General features: G+C 42.4%; 2 long non-coding RNA genes across 4 annotated transcripts in view; one reads left to right on the top strand and one right to left on the bottom strand.

The window, feature by feature from the left end:
* The window catches only part of LOC145960214 (uncharacterized), a 264,245-nt gene that overhangs the window by 129,578 nt on the left and 114,329 nt on the right, over nt 1-20,338 (top strand). The window lies entirely within an intron of this gene.
* Nucleotides 1-20,338, bottom strand: part of LOC145960215 (uncharacterized) — a 44,397-nt gene that overhangs the window by 10,450 nt on the left and 13,609 nt on the right. The window contains exons 2-3 of one of the 3 annotated variants that reach the window (XR_014435307.1): nt 18,605-18,817; nt 13,423-13,729 (exon numbers count right to left, since the gene is read on the bottom strand). This is a non-coding gene — a long non-coding RNA (uncharacterized LOC145960215). Of the gene's footprint in view, nt 1-13,211; nt 13,231-13,415; nt 13,730-18,604; nt 18,818-20,338 lie in introns of those variants that run through there. The other 2 variants (XR_014435306.1, XR_014435305.1) reach the window with 2 other exon arrangements.

Raw genomic sequence — 20,338 nt, forward strand, 5'->3', positions numbered from 1 at the left:
GCAGTTTGTGCGGAAAGCAGGATCGTTTCAGCCTCCGATACCGCCATTCACGGGTAATCGTGAAAACGTCCACAAGATTCCTTTGAATATTGAATAGTACACGATTGTAGAATATGAGGAAAACGCGCGTTGACGACGTGCAAATCGCTTCGTTGATTGAGTCATTTCGTGGACGATCATTCTCGCGCAACTAAATCTCTAGCAATGAGAACGTATATTATATGATATACCGGTGTAGTATATTATCTGTAAATTTTAGTGATATTTTTCTTAAACAGAGAAATGATCAAATAATCATATTTTTTAAAGAGGGAATTTTGATATAAAAAACTGTACAATATGAGACGATTATAAATTTAATAATATTTCTGTAAGTATATTTCTGTGAATATATTATCGTCAGAATTATATAAATTGAATTTTTATAATTTTATCTTGTTTCTCAAAATATCGATATGTTATTCCCAGTCATTCCTCTGAAAAATATATATGTGTTGTCGATAAAAAAAAAGATACTATCGCAAACAAAACGAAATTTTGATTAAAAGCGTTCTTCTCTCAAGAAGAGAATGTCCCGTGACTAAAATCTAAGAACTGATACTATGTAAGGCTTCTAATACATAACGCAACGAGACTGTTCTCCGAGCGGCGAGCGCGTTTTATTCACGTCACCATAGGAATCCGCACTACCGGGGGGTCGTGAGCTCATATTTCTCGAGCATTATGTCTCGACAGCGTGTACGCGCTCTCGCGTGTGGGGCGTAAGTAGGTAAATACCTCGGCTACCGGACAACACGTAGGCAAGAAGGATGGCGAGCGTAGAGCCGAGACTCGACGGCGCATCGGCCGGCATACAAAAGACGTCGGGTCCGACTCCTAAAGCAACGCTGGAAATTGTCAGAATATATAAACGCTCCCACTGTGAGGACCACAATGATCGCCGCACGACTTCCGTAACTCCTTCGTATGGTCCCTAACGCCCCTAACGTGTTCGCTATTTATACGGGTCTTCGGATGCCATTGTGAATGCTTTCGGTGCTTAATCATCGCTGCTTATCAAATCTCTATCGCGCGAGGATGGACATGTTGGAGACTTTTCTCGAAGTTGACTTAGAATCTCCGTGGGGCTTTACTAGAACTCCTTAACAAAGTTGATGTTATCCTATATTTCGCGTACGGTAATATCGGCTCTAATTATCATTTTGTAGCTAGGATATCTTACATAACGGTTTACCTCATAATTCAAAGATATTCTTACGGAAAAATTTCACAACAGTAGATTTATATGCGCGAAGGGACAGTAAGAAGTTCGTTGTCACGAAGCTCACGACAAGGAATTTCTCATTCTTCCTCGTTCACCCGATAAATCATTCATCTTATTAGAGATTTTTCAATGCGAGAGAGAGACGCGGACACTTTATTTATTCATATGCCTGACACTGGCGCGTGGTTAGACAGCCCTTCGTTCCATACGATGAGTGGTGACGGATCGCGGCGATAGAACGAGCGTTCGCCAATAAACAAGATTTTGAACGACGAGAAATGACCCGACGTTGGAAAGGGCCCGACACGACGGGGCCCAGGGTCACCGGCGGTAATTGAGAATGTCGAATGCGAATCTCAATCAGTGTCGCGCGCGCCGTGATTTATTTATCAATTAAAAACCATCCACCTCCTTGGGCCGCGCGCGTCCTCCGCCCTGTCGCCGCTCGCTGCAACGCGAACCTGCACACCAGCAGGAAGCCAGTTGTTAAAATGGCACGTGAATTTTACGACTCGCGCATATAGCGCTATAAAATAATCGTAATCTTTGGGTAATGCGCGCTTATGCATTGCCGACCAGCAGCCGGCAAACCGTGTTCGGTCGCGACCGGGATATCGTGCTCTCAACGTTAGCGACCGACACTGACAAAGTAATGTGCGCGCGCGAGGAGGAAATCTGATATAAAGACAACGCAATCTCGCCGCGCATGTTCACCATAAACGCCTTATTACGTCGCGTCGCGTCTCGACGAGACGCGTCGCCTGCGCGCGGCACTCGCGTGTACGTCAAACGTAAATAAGTTGACGTATGGCTTGTGTCACGCGCTTTTTCACCTGGCGTGTCCAGAGAAAGAGAGCTGAGAGCGTGCGCATCGCTAATCACCGAGATCATTAATAATCGGTAATTGCGCGAATCAATTGAGAAAAATTAAGACCGATCGCGCAGCCAGACATCTTGCCAGCGAGCACATAATGCACCGTCCCGCATCTTCGATTTATCGGGATGTCATTGATCGAGCTCCGATGCACATCGTCTCATAAAGATAGTTAATTAGCCTCGGTCTTTAATTGGCATATGAAGGGGAAAAGATAACAGTCAGAGCGAGTCTTTGAAGTGAGAAATGCCCTTCCTTGTCATGTGTCTTCACAAGTCTTTGTCTACATTATGAAAAATATTATCAGACATTTCATATTAGCATTTCATTATTATACACTGTGCCAATAACATGAGGGTAGTTAAATATTTTCATATATAGATATAAAAGTTTTAAATATTTTCTCGACTATAATTGATTTCTTTAATTTGGGAGAATAATTAGTAAAATATAGTCTCCTTATTCGTCTTTCTTCCAAAACAAGACAAAGAACGCAACCTGAATCCAGGATATTCAATTTAACGACGAATCTGTAATAATTCGCATAAGATAAAAAAATTCTTCGTCAACGCGACAATCCTCCAGCATTATCACGATGCTAATAATCGACATAATACCCTATCGTTTCCCTACAATTAGATACATGATATACGCATACATAAATGTAATACGTTCCCCGTGCGCACGTGACGTTATCCTTTATGACTCGGCGGGTAAATCCATAAAACGGCACACACAGAAAGTTTATCCTATTCTCCAGTTAACGCGTATCCAGCTGGTGTCACACACAACTGGAAAACGGGAGATATGACGAGGTCAGGGAGTAATGGCCGTTTACATTTGCACAGTGCACGTTCTCTGTTAAAGAGTGTCCTGCCACGACCCCCCAGGTACATATGGATTTCTGAAAGTCTGCTTAATTTCCTAGGAAGGAATTCTTGGATGAGCGCGCAAACGCGAAATGGCCAATCCAAGTGGCCGGGAGCATAAGCGCGGCGGTGCGGTGGGTTTATCGGAAAGAATTAACGAGATAAAAAATCTCATCCGTTATCGGACCGTTAAAGCAAAAGGAGGAGACGAGGAGTGTTTTCCTCTAATGACGCGCGACGATAGGCGTTAAAACGAAAATGCCGCGACGTATGGCTCGACGATATACCCCTGGTTGGATATCGCGATAATGATTAAGAGCAAAATTCATTTTAAAACATGGTTTTGCCATCAGTCTCTCTAGCTATTTTTCTAAAAGTGTTACGAGTAAGATAAATCTCTGCAAAGTAATAAAAAATAATAAATTTAAATTACTTCTCTATTACAGCTGATTTATAATTATCTTTAAATTATGTAAAGATATATATGAAAAATGTAATATGTCTAGTCGTAAATATTGCAATTCAGGTACAATAATTGTACGAAAGCTACGCGTATAAAACAACACGGCGAATTGACTAGACATGGGAGGAAGACGGAGAGGGAGAGGAGGAAAAATAGTCGTAAGCGCGCGTATTACGACTTTGCCGCGAATACGCGAGACGTGCCGGAGAGCTCGAAGGTTTAAGGAGCCTCCGAGGTTCATCGGGATGCCGAAGGGGCTTCGATACATGTAGCAAAGGTCGGGCCAGCACTAAACGCCAGACAATGCTCGTCGGCACCCTTTATACTTTCCTCTCTCTCTCTCCCTCGATCGGACAATAAAACGAGTAGACGCGGTTCCGCGAGTCTCTGCAAAATCAGGCGTTTATCTCGCAACTTTGGTGGAAAGGATTCTCGTAAAATGGATCGAACAGTGCTAATCGAGAGCATGTTTCTTGCGCGTTCGTCTCCACGATCTTCGCAAATCTCATCATGAAAGAGAGATAGAGAAAGCGCCGCGCCGCTCGCAATCTCGCGCGTTAATCGCGAATACCGCGCTAACAAACGTCCGTTGGCCACTCGTGAAACTAACGGAATAACTAATTACTATTCCGAAGTTTATTTATGCATCGTAGAGGTTTCGCGTGCGCGTAATATCGTCGCGCGAATCGAGAAGAATAAATTTCTCGATGGACAAGTTGCGAAGAGAGTGAGCTGTCTCGCGTGCGGCTTGTCCACTCTTAAATTTGTGATTCTTCAAATCGCAATGAGAGAAATATTACTCTGTCCGATTTCCACGAATTGCTAAGTGGAAAGCTGGGTGTATAACAATATTATTTTCCTTGGTTTTTCTAAAATAAATTGCTTTCGTCTTTTTCCATAAAGCTGAAATTCTATCTTTATTTAAGCGAGATTTATAATCTCTTTTATATTTATGATCTTTCTCCCTCTCTTATATTAGCTGTAGCTTTGAGAAATTATTATTCGCATAATTTCTTTGCATGCTTAATTATTTATTTACTAAATTTTAAATTTGTGCGAACAACACGCTATAAGAGAGCTACATCAATATTATATGCATGTATATTTGATTTTACTACAAAGTTGGGAATTAAATATAAACGTAAACATCTAAACATCTATTCTGGAAAAGAATGAAGTTTACGTATTCCTTTTATGGGGAAGATGAAGCATCTCTCCTTCGCGCGATTATTTCGCTTGCATCTCGCCGCTTTACGCGATCTGCACGTATTCTTTTCACCTTTCCGAAAATGTAACGAGATCTCCGTCACGCCCATCTCGCACACCTTTATCTTAATATAATCCGGATCGGAAACTCACGCGAGCCCCGACCACGGCACTATGAGCCGCGCCGCTTTCAAGTACGCCGCTCGCGGTAAAATCGCGGCTCGAGCTCTTATCTCGACGGATCGCGGATGACCCCTGACCCCTGCTCGTCGCCTATTGGCGGTATATCGCGTGTCTCTCGCCGGTGGAACACTTATTGTCCGCACGGAAGTCGCGAGTTCTCTTGATTTTCGTCGACAGGGAGAACGATCGCGTTGCCGATTGCGTCGACTGATCCTCTCGACGATACCGGCGATCATCTCGACTTGGAGAGATCGTTAAATCGAGCGCGCGGGTCCGCGAAAATGAGCGCCTTTGAAGATTACACGCCTGGGCAGAAAGAGACAATAATTGATCGTCGGGAAGTCGGTGTAAACCGATGGGTCTTTAGCACGAAACGAACATTCGCGGATAGATATCGCCGCTTGTGATTTGACGATCGCCGACGCAACAGTGTGAACTTTCGATCCGATCTCCCGCCTGTCCCAGGAACGTATGCCAATCATGTCCCTTACCTAGTATTAATTTATGTCGCGCGTACCGTATAAATTATAAGAGTCGGCTTCTCTCTTTCATCTACACGTACATTATTTCATTATTGGTGAAACGCACTATTCGCGAATGTTAAAAGATAAAAATGTTACGCGATGGATCGCTCGTTTGACGCAATCATAGCCACATATGGAATAGAGAGTATCTTGAAATTGATATTTGCAGTGATTCTAATAAAATCTATGATTTATCTTTAAATAAATCAAGAGAGTTCACAGAGGAATTTAAATAATTATAATAATTCATACAATAGTCTCATTACAATCAAAGTAGCATATGCTTCTTCTCTCCCCGAAAAGAGTCGCGAAAAAATATAAACTTTGCGAGGGAAGGGGGAAATGAAATTTGCGCGAATTCGCGAGTATTTGCGTGCGCGCGACTCGCTCATGCAAATCGCCGAGGACCGTTAACGGCCAGCACTAAATCTTTAACGGCCACGGCGTGCCTCTCCCAGAGCACTAACTCATAAGTCGTGAGAGTTAGTTCTCGACGCGTACGCGAGCGGATTGGAGCGGAGCGGAACGGAGGAGCGAGGGGCAAAAACAAACCTCCGTTACCAAATGAACTCAAACGCGTTGTTCGTCGGCGAATTTATCGTCCTCATTACAACGCGCGCTCAAAAAAGAAAAGCTTCTGCATTAAAACAATCTATACAAAAAATTCTCGCGCGCGATAAAATCTTTTGGATTTTATGTTTAATATTTTAACTGTAAGAGATATCGATTATTATAAATTATGGGTTATCAAAAATTAAAATCGGTACATTTTTTATATAAAAAAAAAGAATATAAATTAATAATATATAATTATACATGATTTATATATAATTAATAATCATTTTCAGTTTATTTTTACACATTGTTTATTTTACACGTTTATTTTATGTAGATTACATGTGCTTATGTAGATTGCATGTAGATATGCAAAAATATATGCATTTTTTCTTTTTCAATTTAATTTTGATAAATGGGCCATCATCGCATATGAAATCTAATGTCATTTAAAAAGACATTTTCCTTAGTTTAATCATCGTTAATAAATGAAAGTATATCTTCTTATTTTACATGATTAATTAATAATTAATTGCTATTTTTGTATGTAAAAGATATAATACAATAATATGATTACATGTATAATAAATTACGTGTGATTCTAGAATAGACAAATAAAAGACAGTTTTTTTCTTTGATCCGATTCGCCCGTAACTTCAAAATTTAGTAAAAAATAGCCTATTTCATTAATGCGCCTACTTGAATTCCCATCTTGAAATCTAGCGAAACCGGACGATCGACCGACGATTCGTAGGGATCGCTCGGATAACGCTCGAATAACGTGGCGGTATAGTATGTCGGAAATTATAGGGTGTTATCCGCATTGCACGGCGCGCGCAAGAGAGAATATGCGATTCAGCGAAGATAGTGCTGACCGACCTGCGCAGTTGGTCCAGGGCACCGCAGTAAGGGGGCCGGAGTAGGGGTGCGGAACACACGTTTATAAGGTCGATTTTAATAGGGGTTTGGTTACAATTATGAGGCACCGTAATGGAGCCCGGCACTCATTACCTCGCTAAACTGGAACTAATTATTATGTTTCACGGCGCGTTGCGAAAATTCCGAAGCATCGTCTGAACGAGTACGATGAGAAACGAAGGAGAGAGGCTCAATCTCGAAAAACGGACGTTACACACGATCGCACGTGCCATCCCGAAAAAATGCACGATATATATCTCGATCCCACAGTTTTTAATATCTTTTAATTATATTTTTTATTCATGCAAAAGGTTTTTAAAAATAGCAAAATATATATAGACTTTTTTTTTACAAACGAGTCGAGTCACACTCCATTAATTTGAGTGCTTTTTAAAGCAAGTCAGAGATTGAACGTACGATAGAATATTGCTGAATACAATTAGTATTAACGTCCATATCTTCTCCGCTCATTTGTGCTCTGCCGTACTCGGGCTGTGAATCTCTGAACGCGCGCATGCTGTAAGACAAATAAGGTAGGTACATCGCGAGGACAAAGGCCACGGAGAGGTCTCGGAATGGTTCTCCACGTGGGGGCCCAGATCCGGTGAGTGCCACACTCGAAAAAGCCGCCGAGTGTGTGAACGTATTAACACCTCGAAGGATTTATGGTATCGAGAGCTGGAGGCTTTTTCTTTCCGTCTCTCTATTTCTCTCGCGGCGGAGAGGAGAAAAAGCGAGAGAGTGAAGATAAGAGGGATGGCGAAGAAGAGGGGGCTCAAACGGGGTTCCCTGCGGCACACGGCGCGGTCCCGGACTCTCGCAGAGGCCACTGGAACAAATGGGCTCAATTTCATATTTTGTAACACCTCCGTTCCATCGCGCCATGCCGTGCCGTGTCGTTTTCACGGCACCCACGCACCTGCGATCTATTTCGTCCTTATATTTCTCGGTTTAACGTTCTGCCCCTTCGAGCGTAGCGTACACATATAACGTTTAACGCGCAGTCTTGTTCTCTTTTTCGCCTTCATCTTCCTCTCGCGATCCTTGTTGCTCCTCTACCTGTAATCGCGTCCTTCCATTCTCGCTCCTGCCGATTTCTGCCCGCTTCGTAGACGTAATAACGCAACAAAGTGGTCTCTTCCGGGCTTATTCATCGGCTGGCAGATAACACGTATACACTTCGATCACTGTCGCGTACAAAATTAGTCGGCGTGATGAAGCGGTCGTCATTTTTCACGCTCGTAACTAGACCCGATGAGAAAAATGTAAAGGACCGTCGGGATAGTACGATCCGCGGTCTGATGGATGGACCGAGCAGTTGTTGGATCGCTAAAAATGTACAGACTAATTTTGACAGGATAAATCGATACTATTTTTTAGCTGTCGACAAATCGGACATCGATTGGCGCGGCGCCAGGATGAAAATTCGTTGTTACGCCGCGTTATTAGACGCGTAAACGAGGCGATATGTTAAGGCGCGTTTACGCATCGACGGGCCCATCAGTTTGGTGCACCACTTTCCTTTTTGCAAGAGCTTTTCGTTCCCGGACGCTTCTCCCGCCGGCATCGCATCGCGCTCGCCTGTTCCTTTTTCTTCCACGCCTTTGCCAACCCGACTCGGTTTGATCTATGGTCCTGGAACACGCATGCAATGCGCCACCCCCGCAGACCACGGCTTCTCGCTCTCGTGTGCGACTAACAAATTGATATAATTTGTTGTTAACGACTCCGACCGGCCCCGAGATTTAAGATTCGTGCGAAAATCGAAAAGAAGTGTATGTTAGTTTACGTCATCTGACGTGATCATAACACGAAAATATCTCAATCAGCTTGATTATTGCACGCTCGCAGCAATATACGGATCCTAATCAAATATAGAAGCTATGCGCAAATTTATTTTAAGCAAATCAAAAATGAAAAAAATCGCAATAAAGATATAAAATTCGATTTTGATAACGTCCTTTCGAAAGAAAAAAAAACTAAATAATAATGTAAAGCTTAGCGCATTCAATCTCTCTACTTTCGTGTCGGGTAAATCCATCTAACTCGATATAATTGACACGATAATCCGCGAATAATTATGCGCTTTTTTCTTTCGCAGAACCGGTCAGGGTGGCGCGGGTGGCGAGTCATTTGCGCGAAGCCGCTTCTTATCGCGCCATCGTGAGATAGTCAAACATAAGCGGCAGGTGATCTGTAACGGACTGGCTTTTGTCGCCGCCCGGCGCTGTACAGAGTCGTGTGAACGCAGCCGTCTTCGGCTGTTTGGTGAAACAGTTTGACGGGGTTACATAATTGCCAAGCAAACGTTGACTGTCTTCGACGACAGCGGGCACCTTAAAGCAGGGCAAACATCTGCGTACATCCGCGAACCTCGCCGTTCGCTCCGTTCATTCGTTACTTACGCGTTAAGATGAAAATTTCGCTATAATAACCTAATAATAATGTAATATTTGAATTTAAAATTTTACTCGCTTTTTTCCTTCTATAGAACACAATAAATTATTATATAAGATAATAATTATTATATAGATAATAATTATTATATATAAGATAATTTTAGAAAAAAATCTCTACTTTTCGTTGCATATATGTACATATGAGAATTTGATATGCATTAGCAAAAGAGATATTTCTGATGTATTACATCGTTGTCTAGTAAGAGGATAACTTATGCTAATGTAATGGAATGGCATCCTAGTTTGAATAAAGCTTCATTGTCGAACAATATCATCTTTACGAGACCTGTTGGCACGAACGGCAAGATCGATCGGATCGCGGAATGATTTATCGGTACAAACGTGCCGGACCTTTCGTCGAGACAGAGAGCAAACGTCAAGACGAAAGTGTGAACGCGATAAGAAGATAGAGCTGGATTTGCCGTTATTGAGGCTTCTCCGATGATCTACGATGAACCAGATTTTATCGCGAGATAACAACGGCTTAAATTCATAAGGAGATAATCGAAGAAGTCAGGTAGAAACAACGGCTCGTATAAAAAAGCTAAACAAGCTATATGATTCAATCGGGAATTTAAAGTACTTAAAAGTTGCGATTGATTATCTTCATCTTATACTTCTATATTATTTCTTTTCTTTTAAAAATATTATATATATATATATATATATATATATATATATATATATTATATTCTCAAAAAAATAATATAAAATAAGATAGACGTACATATATCTTGAAGTTCTTGAATATGAATATTCGATTTTCCAAGGTTATTAAAATCATACATTAAATAGATAATCAGCCGCCAATTTTCCTCTTTCGCAGAAATTATTATTTTTTTGTATCCTGTGTGAGAATAAGCAATGTTAGAGAAAACGATATATGCTTCGTGCGTGTAAAGCCGCACGAATACGGCAATCTTTCGTCGATATCTTACGCCACGAGATATCGAAGGGCCGTCGAAAGACGGCGGATGCAGGAGTGAACTCGATCGTTCGTCTCGCGGAGAGGTGAAAGGGCATCTCGTTATGTAAAAGGGCGGACCAAATACCGAGCAAATTGGCACGACTCCCACACTAGCGTCGGTTGTCTCGCGTGCGAGAGAGAGCTCAAGGCAGCGCGAGAGGATCAGCTCGGAAACGAAGCCAGGCGTATATTATAACGAGCCCCGATACATACCGCCGTACGTGCGTCATTATATATTACGTTACGCTTACGCGTGTGTAATTGCGAGCATCGTCCACGAAAGCGCTTGATTTATGTCTTCATACGAGGGACGCTCGCGATGCGCGTGGGCGCCGCGCAGGGACGACTTTTCTTGCCGCGATGATGCGCCGAGAATCTATTCTCATTTCCGTCCTGTGATACACGGCGAGAAGCCGCGAATTTCCTTCCTAATGACGCTACCGATGCGCATTGTAAGCACAAGTTACCCGTGACACGCAATAGCCTTTGTTTTTTACGTTACATCGTAATCGGAATCTTATGATTTTATGATGAGCAATAGTTGAATGATTAAATATTAGTTTCACGTAAATAATAATACACTTAATTATGTTATTATATTTTTATTTTTTAGATTGGAATGATAATGGGGAACTGCAGAAAAGGTGAGAAAACTATCAATGATCTGTAAAATTATTCGGTCGCATGACTAATTAAAAAGTCATCTTTAATATTGCCGGCTCACGTAGCGCACGCCCACGCGATCTTCCGAGGCAAAACGGATCCTCACAACCGCTTTCCAGTCGTCTAATTACCGAACAAGCCTATCTCCGAATGAAAACGTTGCTTACAATTAGCATCATCATAGATGGTTTACGGGGTGTCCCAATGCAAATTCAATCAAGTTCTGATTGCATTTCATATGTCGATTTATTAGCAGCAGATTTTTTAATGATTGAACGATAAAAAAATCGAAGAAGTTAATAATGAGAAAATAAAAGTTTTTTTAATTCGTAAAAATCGTGTTTATCTAATGAGATAAATGATGTATATGATAGATGTAATGAAAAAATTATCAAATGATATTTTTATTTTCGAGCTATGTAAAAAATGGCGCTTTATTAAAAAATGATCGACATAAGGTGAGACGCGAGAAGCAAAGCGACAAAGTTTTCACTAGTAAAAGATTCTCCCATATTTTTGAGACACCCTCTGAACGCAAAATACGCGTCGCAATACGTAAGATCGTACATACGCGTACGGGTCGTGCGTAGCGAAGACTCTGCTCACGTAATAACATTACCATGAAATAAGACCGACTGTACACCCAGCTGCGAAGCTCGCATAAACTCGGCCGATTGGATCCTAAATCGGCACGGTCTTGTCTTAAGGCGGGAATGCCAACACACACACACACACACACACATACATACATCGTCTGAATCAGTTCCGCGATGATCACACCGCGTATTTATGCGATACGCGTAAATTTGGTCGACGCGGCGGAGCGTCTTCCCGGAATTTCTGGCCGGAACTTGCTTGTATCGCGGCTGAACGAGAAGGCGCCGGGATAGAGGGAATGTGGGAGGGAGCGAGATAGCAGGCGGGATTAATTTGTTAATGCATTCTCGAAGAACGCCGCTCGTGTACGAGAGGTAACGTCTCTGCGTTAGTAAGTCACCCGCCGTAGCCGAGAGGAAGGTAGATGGGGGATACTTGGTATGGTAGAGGTCCCTCGATAGAGTCGTCTCAATTACGATATCGTGACGATTTACGGTAAAAGATTTTGTCCCACGAGAGAGACGGTCGCGGCGCATCGGACGTGACATTTGTGGAACGCGTTGATTATTTTCTACTTAGTATTTCTTTTTGTTTTATCGTAAAAAAGTTGTAAAAAAGTTGTAAAATGAAGCACGAAAGTAAATAGAATAACGTGGTTTTTTTTTTTAAAGTAGCATGAAAATTTAACGATATTTAATCGAATAAAGCATTATCAAAATATTGATATATAATATTATCAATTTTCGAGAATTCGGAGAATGCATGTAGATTGAAATTAATATTTTGTACAGTCTTGTGCAAAATTATTTTTTTTATATTTGTATAAATTATTTTTTATACTATAAAATTCAGATAAATGAGATCTTGTATTAGACGAGAATATTGATGATCGAAGCAACGACTTTGTCTGTGTGAGAAGACATACTGGCAGGTAGATATACCTGTCGAAAGAAGACGCGCGCCTTTTATCGCATAAGAAAAACGGCGTGCCACAAATTCTTCTTCGAGCGGTCCAGATCTCCAATCTTCGCACGCCTCTTAAAATACATACGAGACCAACTCTATTAAAACTGATGAGATACCGTTTTTACTCTTTGACCTTACATAATTTCATATGGGGCTCCGCTCTCCGCATATCTTTCTCGCAGTGCATTCATTTGCTGGAAATTATAGTCGATGCAATCTGAACAAATTATTTATCAATGATGTAAGCGAGAAGATTGAAAAAGGACACATTATAAATTTTCGAGCCCGAAAATATTAAGATTATACGCGTAGTGATATCCTTTTCAAGCTTATCGATATTTATCGAGAAATTGTTTTGTCAATCTTAAAAGTTTATAATAATAATAATAAAAGTTTATTATAATATTATTATATAATATATTATTTAATATTATTATTTAATATATTACACACGTTACTTCCTAAAGATTTGCATTAAAAAAAATATCAAATAAAATATTATCATTACTATTATATATATTTTCCATAAAATATATGAATTCTATATTTAATATTTATATACAAGATATAAAATATTGCAATAATATTTGAATTCTTATAACATTTCCGCCTATATATCCGCGTTAAATAATTCATCTCCATGAAAGAGATCAGAAAATTTCTGAGCGCCAACCTGAGTGAGTGAAAGACATCTTTCTCTTTTTCTCCTTCTCTCTTGTTCTCTCTCACCTGAAATTGAATCTATCAAAATGAAAGAGATACGGCGCCGAGAGCGTCGCTCTCAAAGGCTCCACTTTTCGTCTACCTCTCCGCGGCAGCGCGTTGCAGGGTAGAGTAGAGTGGATCGGCAGGAGGACCGGAGAGCACCGCTGACGGGCCATCAGATAAGGCTCCGTGTTTGCCTAACCTCTCACCTCTCACCAGGGTCCGCGGCATGCCCCGAAGAAGTGGGTGCTGCTCATCTCCGGCCGCAACGTGACAGACAGGTTCACCGCGTCTCCTCTTTCCCCGTTGATCGTTTAAAAGCTTTCGAGTACGGCGCGACCTCTCCTGCGCGATGAAAGACTCCACCATCATGAATCACGGTTCGTGTTAATAGCTTCGAGGAACTCTACCGCTCCTGATCTCGTTGGATCGTCATCGCCCTTACCCGTCGACCCCGTTGACGTCTTCCTCTCCGTCGATTTCTCGCGAAGGGTGAGTGACTGATGCTGCAAATCGCTAAAAGAAGAAAGCGAGATAATCACGCGCGCTCCAAATTTTTATTATTTATACTGCATAAATAATAAGCAGACTCTGAATAAATTTGCATCGCGCGGTCGCAAAGATACCAGCATTGTAATTGGAGGTTCATCATGAAAATGACTAGTCGTAGTTTCCCATATAGACTTCTATAAATTATCTGGCTATCTGCGCGCGTGCTAATGCATCGCGCACGAGGATCACACTAGGCTCATAATACTCTCGCTGCCATATATTCGCCAACGCTCATCAAAGACAGTGGGAAGCAGTCATCGTAGATCTCCCCCCGCTACAGCAACCCTCGCCGCGATAGTAATTCACTCGCGGTAGATTCTTCCCCGAGCATAACTTACAGTCACGGCTACGTGTACATCGATGTTGCCGGCGTAGGTACGCCACGTTTCGAGGACCTTCCGTCACGATGGAGCGCCGCGCTAATGAAAATTCCGGTAAAGCATACGCAACATATACGTGGAGGGGGAGGCTTCGCGTGGAATGCGGTCCAATTAGGGAAGGGTTGGTTGTGCAACCTGACGGTGTGTCTTTCCAGAACGAGAGACGAATGAAGGGGAGCAGCGAGGAGAGGCAGAAAATTGGTCTATTACATCGAAGATGGAAATACAATTCTCTTACTAATTTCGCGATTTTGTTTCACTTCTTTCACGCGTGAGCGTGCGTCGTTTCTTTATCCATCCAAGGCGTGCCTTGGAGCCGACCCCTCGTCCACCTCTCTCCCACGAAAGTCACCTTTTAACGCGGTAACAAATCAATTCGATGGTGATTAATGCACACTTCGTGCCGTTCCCTAATTACGCGAGAGTTATTACTCGATTGGCGCGGCACGTAGATGCATCCGAGACGCGTCGCTCGCTAACGGGACGATTCCACGAAGATTCCTCCGCGTTATCAAAAATTTCCGCGTCTTCCATCAAATCGCGATTTCATTCGACTCGCGATCAAAATCGGCCCGTTCGCACGACTCCGCGCCGTAAAAATCGCCCCGCGCGCGTTCGGTGCAACTTTATGGAAGCTAATGATTGTGGGATTCGCGCGGAATGTTTCCATAATCACTGTGACGAATTGACGTTACTCTTAATTTTGCACGATGTACGCACGATGGAACAACTTGCCTGAAATTAAATTGAAGACAACTTTTCCCGAGAGTGTCTAATCACGTAAAATTATATATAACTTGAATATATGCATCTGACAAGTACATTAGCTAGGTGTAACTAGATAGGATTAAACGCACATAAATGTATAAACATGTTGAAGTTTAAAATTACATCTTATATTCTGTTTTATCTGTAGATGCGTATATTTCGATTCAACTTTTTTTTATATAATATCGCATATAAAACGTGTAAGGAATTGATATAATTTTACTTTACGATATTCTTCGAATTTCTGAAACGTAGCTGTGACTTTACACATGTTCGACAGACGCCACGGACATTTTAGCGGTAAGAGGCACGGGCATAAAGAAGGGCATTATGCCCGGCACATAATGCCGCTACGTAACCGGCCGATCGAGGGGATCGCGCCGATCGATGGCCGATCGTCTGATCGTGGTAGTGATGCCCGATGGTGGTGGGATCGCCGCGCGAGACCTTTTAAAAGCACGGAACGGCCGAGCGGGCTAATTGTGTGATATTGTGCATCGACAATGCTCTAATGAAGCATTGTCCATGCTCGACTACGATCGGTGTCGTTCGCTGGTCTTTTTTTTTTCTCGGAGCGGACGCGTTCCGAGGAGCCGCCACAAAGAGTCGCGCGATAGCCTCGCCGTCATGTCGTCCTGTGGACGTGCCATGATTCCCGCGGAGGTTAAAGATCGCTTACGTGCCTATATTCTAACGAATTGATATCGTGGTTGATGGGTGCATGGGTGTTTTTACGTTGAATTTATCTTTTGACAATGCGCTCAATGAAGTTAGATAATAATTTTAGAGAAGGAATATGTTGTAACGTTCTCATTGACTTGTTCCTACGTTCCTCGCGTACATAATATCTTTGATTTTCTTTCATTTGATGTGTCGAATCTTTCGCCTTTACATCTGTTCTCTAGATATTACAGAATAGATGTGAATATTCAAGTAGCATTTGAATCAAATAATCATGCAAGCATCATTTTCACTTTGATTTGAAATTCTCGAGGTTGATGATATTTTTTTTTACTATTGGTTATTCGTAAAAATTATCTCTCGTTCTTATTACGATGCAAGCGGGCGATTGACATGACTCGATTAATTAAGCAACGCTCGTCGCGAGCAAAGCGCCGCGGTGCTACGCGAAAATGGCAGACGGAAAATTGCAGGGGAGAACGAATAGCTTCTCACAGTAGCCGTCCGAGGAAACGAAGCGGCGGTGATATAAGAGAACGAGAGGAAGCGAAGGGGAACCGTATCGTTCCCCGGAAGGAGCCGTTTCTAGGGGTCTCTTGAAGAGGGGGGAGACGGGGGGGGGGGGTTCGTTTTCATTAGCCGGCGCGGCTCTCGCTCGCGAACCAACGTCGCGGCCGTGGCATCCACCTTCATCATTCGCGGTAAAAGTCGTAACTCGATTATGCGTCTAACTAGCAATTCCAATACTATTAAGAGTCCGAGACGTAGGGGCGCCGGCCGCGCGAGAACCACCGCGATGGATGCCGCGCCGCGGGAAATGTTTCGTCCGCTTGTGAAAAGCGCGCGCGGCTCCGTGAGATTCGCATGGACAATAAATGATCCGCCGCCGCGTTCTCGCGTATCTACGCATAATTTAGGCGGAATCGTGCGGATTGAATATGTGTGTACGCGGCGAACGCAATGCCGGCTCGCGTTTCGTCGTCCCTCCCCCCCTCCCTCCCTCCCCACCCCTCTCGTCTCCTTTGTGATTTCTCGCTTTCCCGTTCCCTTCCTCGACGATGATAACGACCGCCGCAGGTTATTGTGCTTCCACGATATAGCGGTGCCGCGGTTACGTATTATCGATTATCGACGCGTCCGATGATTGATCCCGCGAGCAACGTGAATCAGAGCTGCGCGAAACATGTTTCGAATTTTGTTCATCGTGCGTGCACGACGTGAGAGAATTTGCGTTTTCGCACGATTGGAAAGAGTCGCGCCGCGCGACTTTTCCTTCATTATTCAATAACACCGTAATAATAATAAAGCGCGCGCACCTGCGGCGGGTTACACCGCGGGTCACGATTTTGTTCACGACCAGAAAGGGAAAGTCTCCGCGGCACGCAATACTCGGAAAATTACGCGGAAGATACGCGGGTGGTTTCCGATGACAGTGAGAAATCTGTGTCTATCGTGTATCAAAATTGCGCGAAATTACTAATCTTTTAGACTCAATCCAATATAATTACATCGTAAAATATAGAATTTATATTAAAAATTAATATAAATGCGCATATCGTATTAAAATGTGCAGAAAAATTTCAAGTTCTTTTTTCTTAAGAAGATTATTATAGATATTGCGTTGTGGATGCATGTAAAATTATGTAATCATATCATATTTCTTTATATCGCAATTTTTGCTTATTAATCAGAAATGATTATGTACGAGATATATAATCTACTTATCAAACACAAATTAATTAATTTTAAAATAAATGTATATGGTGTAATTATTAATATTTCGAAATGGAGATTAAGAAGTAACTTAACAGTCATTAATAATATCTTCTTTGCAGAAATATACCCTTATCATTTGCGAGATGCAAAAATTGAAACATTGACGATTGTTTGCAGAAAATTTACTGTTAACAAGATACGCGTAACCGCATTGAATTACAAGTGATTGTACACAACAGGTGTCTAATCGTCGGCCGCGCATCACCACCGCTGCGAGAAAGGATTTAATCCCTCGCCCACGGATCAACGTAGCGGCCCTCGGGCATTCGGTACGGTCGTAAAAAAAAGACCGAGAAAGCGGCACGATATCACCTTCGCGTCGAAAGTAACAACAACGGCGCGTTTATCGCGCGCAACTAATAGAAAATTATCTCTCTAATTTAAATCCCGCAATGCATCGAGCGTCCCGTTCGGTCGTTCCCTGCCGTCTCCCAATCCGCCACCCTTTACGCCGGTTAACGGGTACGGGGATATATCCTCCTCCTAGAAATAAAATCGGCGATAGTATCTCCGCTGAATGAACTCTCCCACGCCTATGCCTATTCGCGCTCATCCTCCAATCTCTCGGGTGTGCGTGTGCTCGGGCCTGTTCGTTGCACGCTGCACGTCCGTGTATCTCGCACATACAATACACACACATATGAGAACACACATACACACACCCGTATGTGGACGTATGCGCATGGTGCACGTAGGTGCACGGAACATGCGCGCCCGCTGCGTGCGTTCACGGGCACGAAGATCTAGGTTCCAAGAGGTCCAAGGGTCCATCGAGGTCCGACCCGTCGACCCCGGCACGTATTCGCCACACCCGCACACCGACGATGCTTAGGGGCCGCGCTCGCAGATGCTTAGGTGGGGTCCCAGGCCTATATCCGGCAGGTCTTCGTCTTCCTCTTTCTCTCCTCCTCCTTTTCCTTCTTCTCACCGGTTCACTTCGCCCTCTGTCTCTTCTCTCGCTTCTCCTTCCCTCCCCCATCTCCTTTCTCTCCCTTTTTCTCTTTCTCCCTGTTCCTTCGGTTCTTATCCCCTATCCTTCTCTGTCTTTCTCTCTTCTTCCTCCTCCTCCTCCTTTCCACCTTTTCTCCTTCGACGCGGCGCGCATACATGTACATCCGCGGAATTAATAGCCGGTCGCCGCGAAAAATCGCGGTAATGTGATTACGACGCTGTCTTTCGCTCGTTCGTGCTTACTCGACCCGCCTTGACTCGACTTCCACGTACGTGGCCTTACCTATTCCTCCTACTCGAAGTTCTCTTCCTGTAGCTGGCTGGCTGGCTAACCCTTTCCTCGGGGCATCCCTCCGCGAGAAGTTCCTGCTCGTCGCTTCGATATTCATCGATCGAGAAAAATGATTGTACAAAATAACGAGACTCTCATTGCGCGTAATTCAATCGCAAAATAATCTTAGGGAAATGCGTGATTGTGCGATTCACATGTTTATACCTATAACATATAAACGCAAATGGCTAATTAACACTTGTTACATCTTAAATGATTTAATTCTTAAATGATATGATTATATCATATAATTAATGATTATAATAAATGATTATATATATATATATATATATATATCTCATATAATTTTTCATAATGCATATAATACACTATATATTCAAAATTCTCTATGAATGTTTTTCTCTTCTTTTTTTTCTCTTCCATTGCCAATTTCTTGATTTTGTTTTTTTTTTAATGTATATATTTTTTTATAGCAAGATAATAAATATGACTCTTAAATGGCCAGATATTTAATCATCCTTTTTAAATATTTGTTAGTAAACTTGTATTTATAGATATTCAATTAATTATTTATTTTGTTTACCCGAGACTTTGACAAAATGTTTAGTATAACCGATGATAGAACTCATTGTATCAGCCGCCAAAGTCACGATAAACAAACACATTTTGCAAGAAAGTATCGAATGGCGTGCGCATGCACGAATTTAAAACGGTCGTTAAACGATGGATTTTAAGGGATCGTTATTCGTGGCGTCCTAAAAGTACGCCAAACTACCGGGCGTGCTCGGCTCCAGGATCCAGGCAAATCTATAAATCCCGGCAAGTATAACGAACCCCGATACGGCCACCGCTATAAAAATCCCCCTTTTCACGTCGACCTCGCTCGTGGTAGGCAGGGCTTATGGTTTTGCTCGTTACACGCGCAATGCCGCATTACAGTTTTATATAAATCTGTTGGCCCGCGACCATTTTGTCGAACGTACCCGAGGATCGACCGGTACCGACGATTCCATGGAATTTGCGAGAGTATAAATTTCGGACGGCGATCACCTACGTGGTAAGCTACGGCGCGATTCGGCGCGATGGGATGGAGAAGCGAACGGAAAAGGAGGGCGGGAAGATGCGTCTCCCCTCGACTGTTTTATAAAGCCGCCTCACCCTCTTCGTTCTTTCGGATGACTCCGGGTCAGGTCGCGTATGCAAATGAGACGACTCGGCTGAGGTGACTCGAAAATCTCAGGAGCACGCAGAACTTCGACCTCGAAGGCAAATTTAATTCAGGGTAGAGAGGAAAGGGGGGAGAGAGAGATACACCGGTCGGAGAACGAACGAATACCTGTTCTAAATGAATAACCCGGGAGAATTGCTTTCTCATTTTAGTATGATGATGAAACAATGCATTTTATTTTAATTGAGATTTATTGTAATAATTTTTCAGAAATGATTTTTGATAATATTTAAATAATTTTTACAGTGAATTTTGAAATAGTTACCGCGATAATTTTAGCTAATAAGATTAATTTTATAATAACATTTTTCTAGTATTATACATTATATTCTATAATGTAATTTAATTATAATAATGTTAAACGTTGTGAGATTAAACATTACATTATATAATGACATAGATATTTTTTATTATATTGGTTGCTTTTAAATAAAATTTTTATTACATTTTTCTAAAATAATTTTTTATTCTAAGACATAAATTATTTTTATGATTGG

The sequence above is a fragment of the Camponotus vicinus genome, unplaced genomic scaffold, assembly GCF_025532165.1.
Source record: "Camponotus vicinus isolate PSW18456_S1 unplaced genomic scaffold, iyCamVici1.0 SCAF_10, whole genome shotgun sequence".
In the NCBI taxonomy this organism is placed as follows: Eukaryota; Metazoa; Arthropoda; class Insecta; order Hymenoptera; family Formicidae; genus Camponotus; species Camponotus vicinus.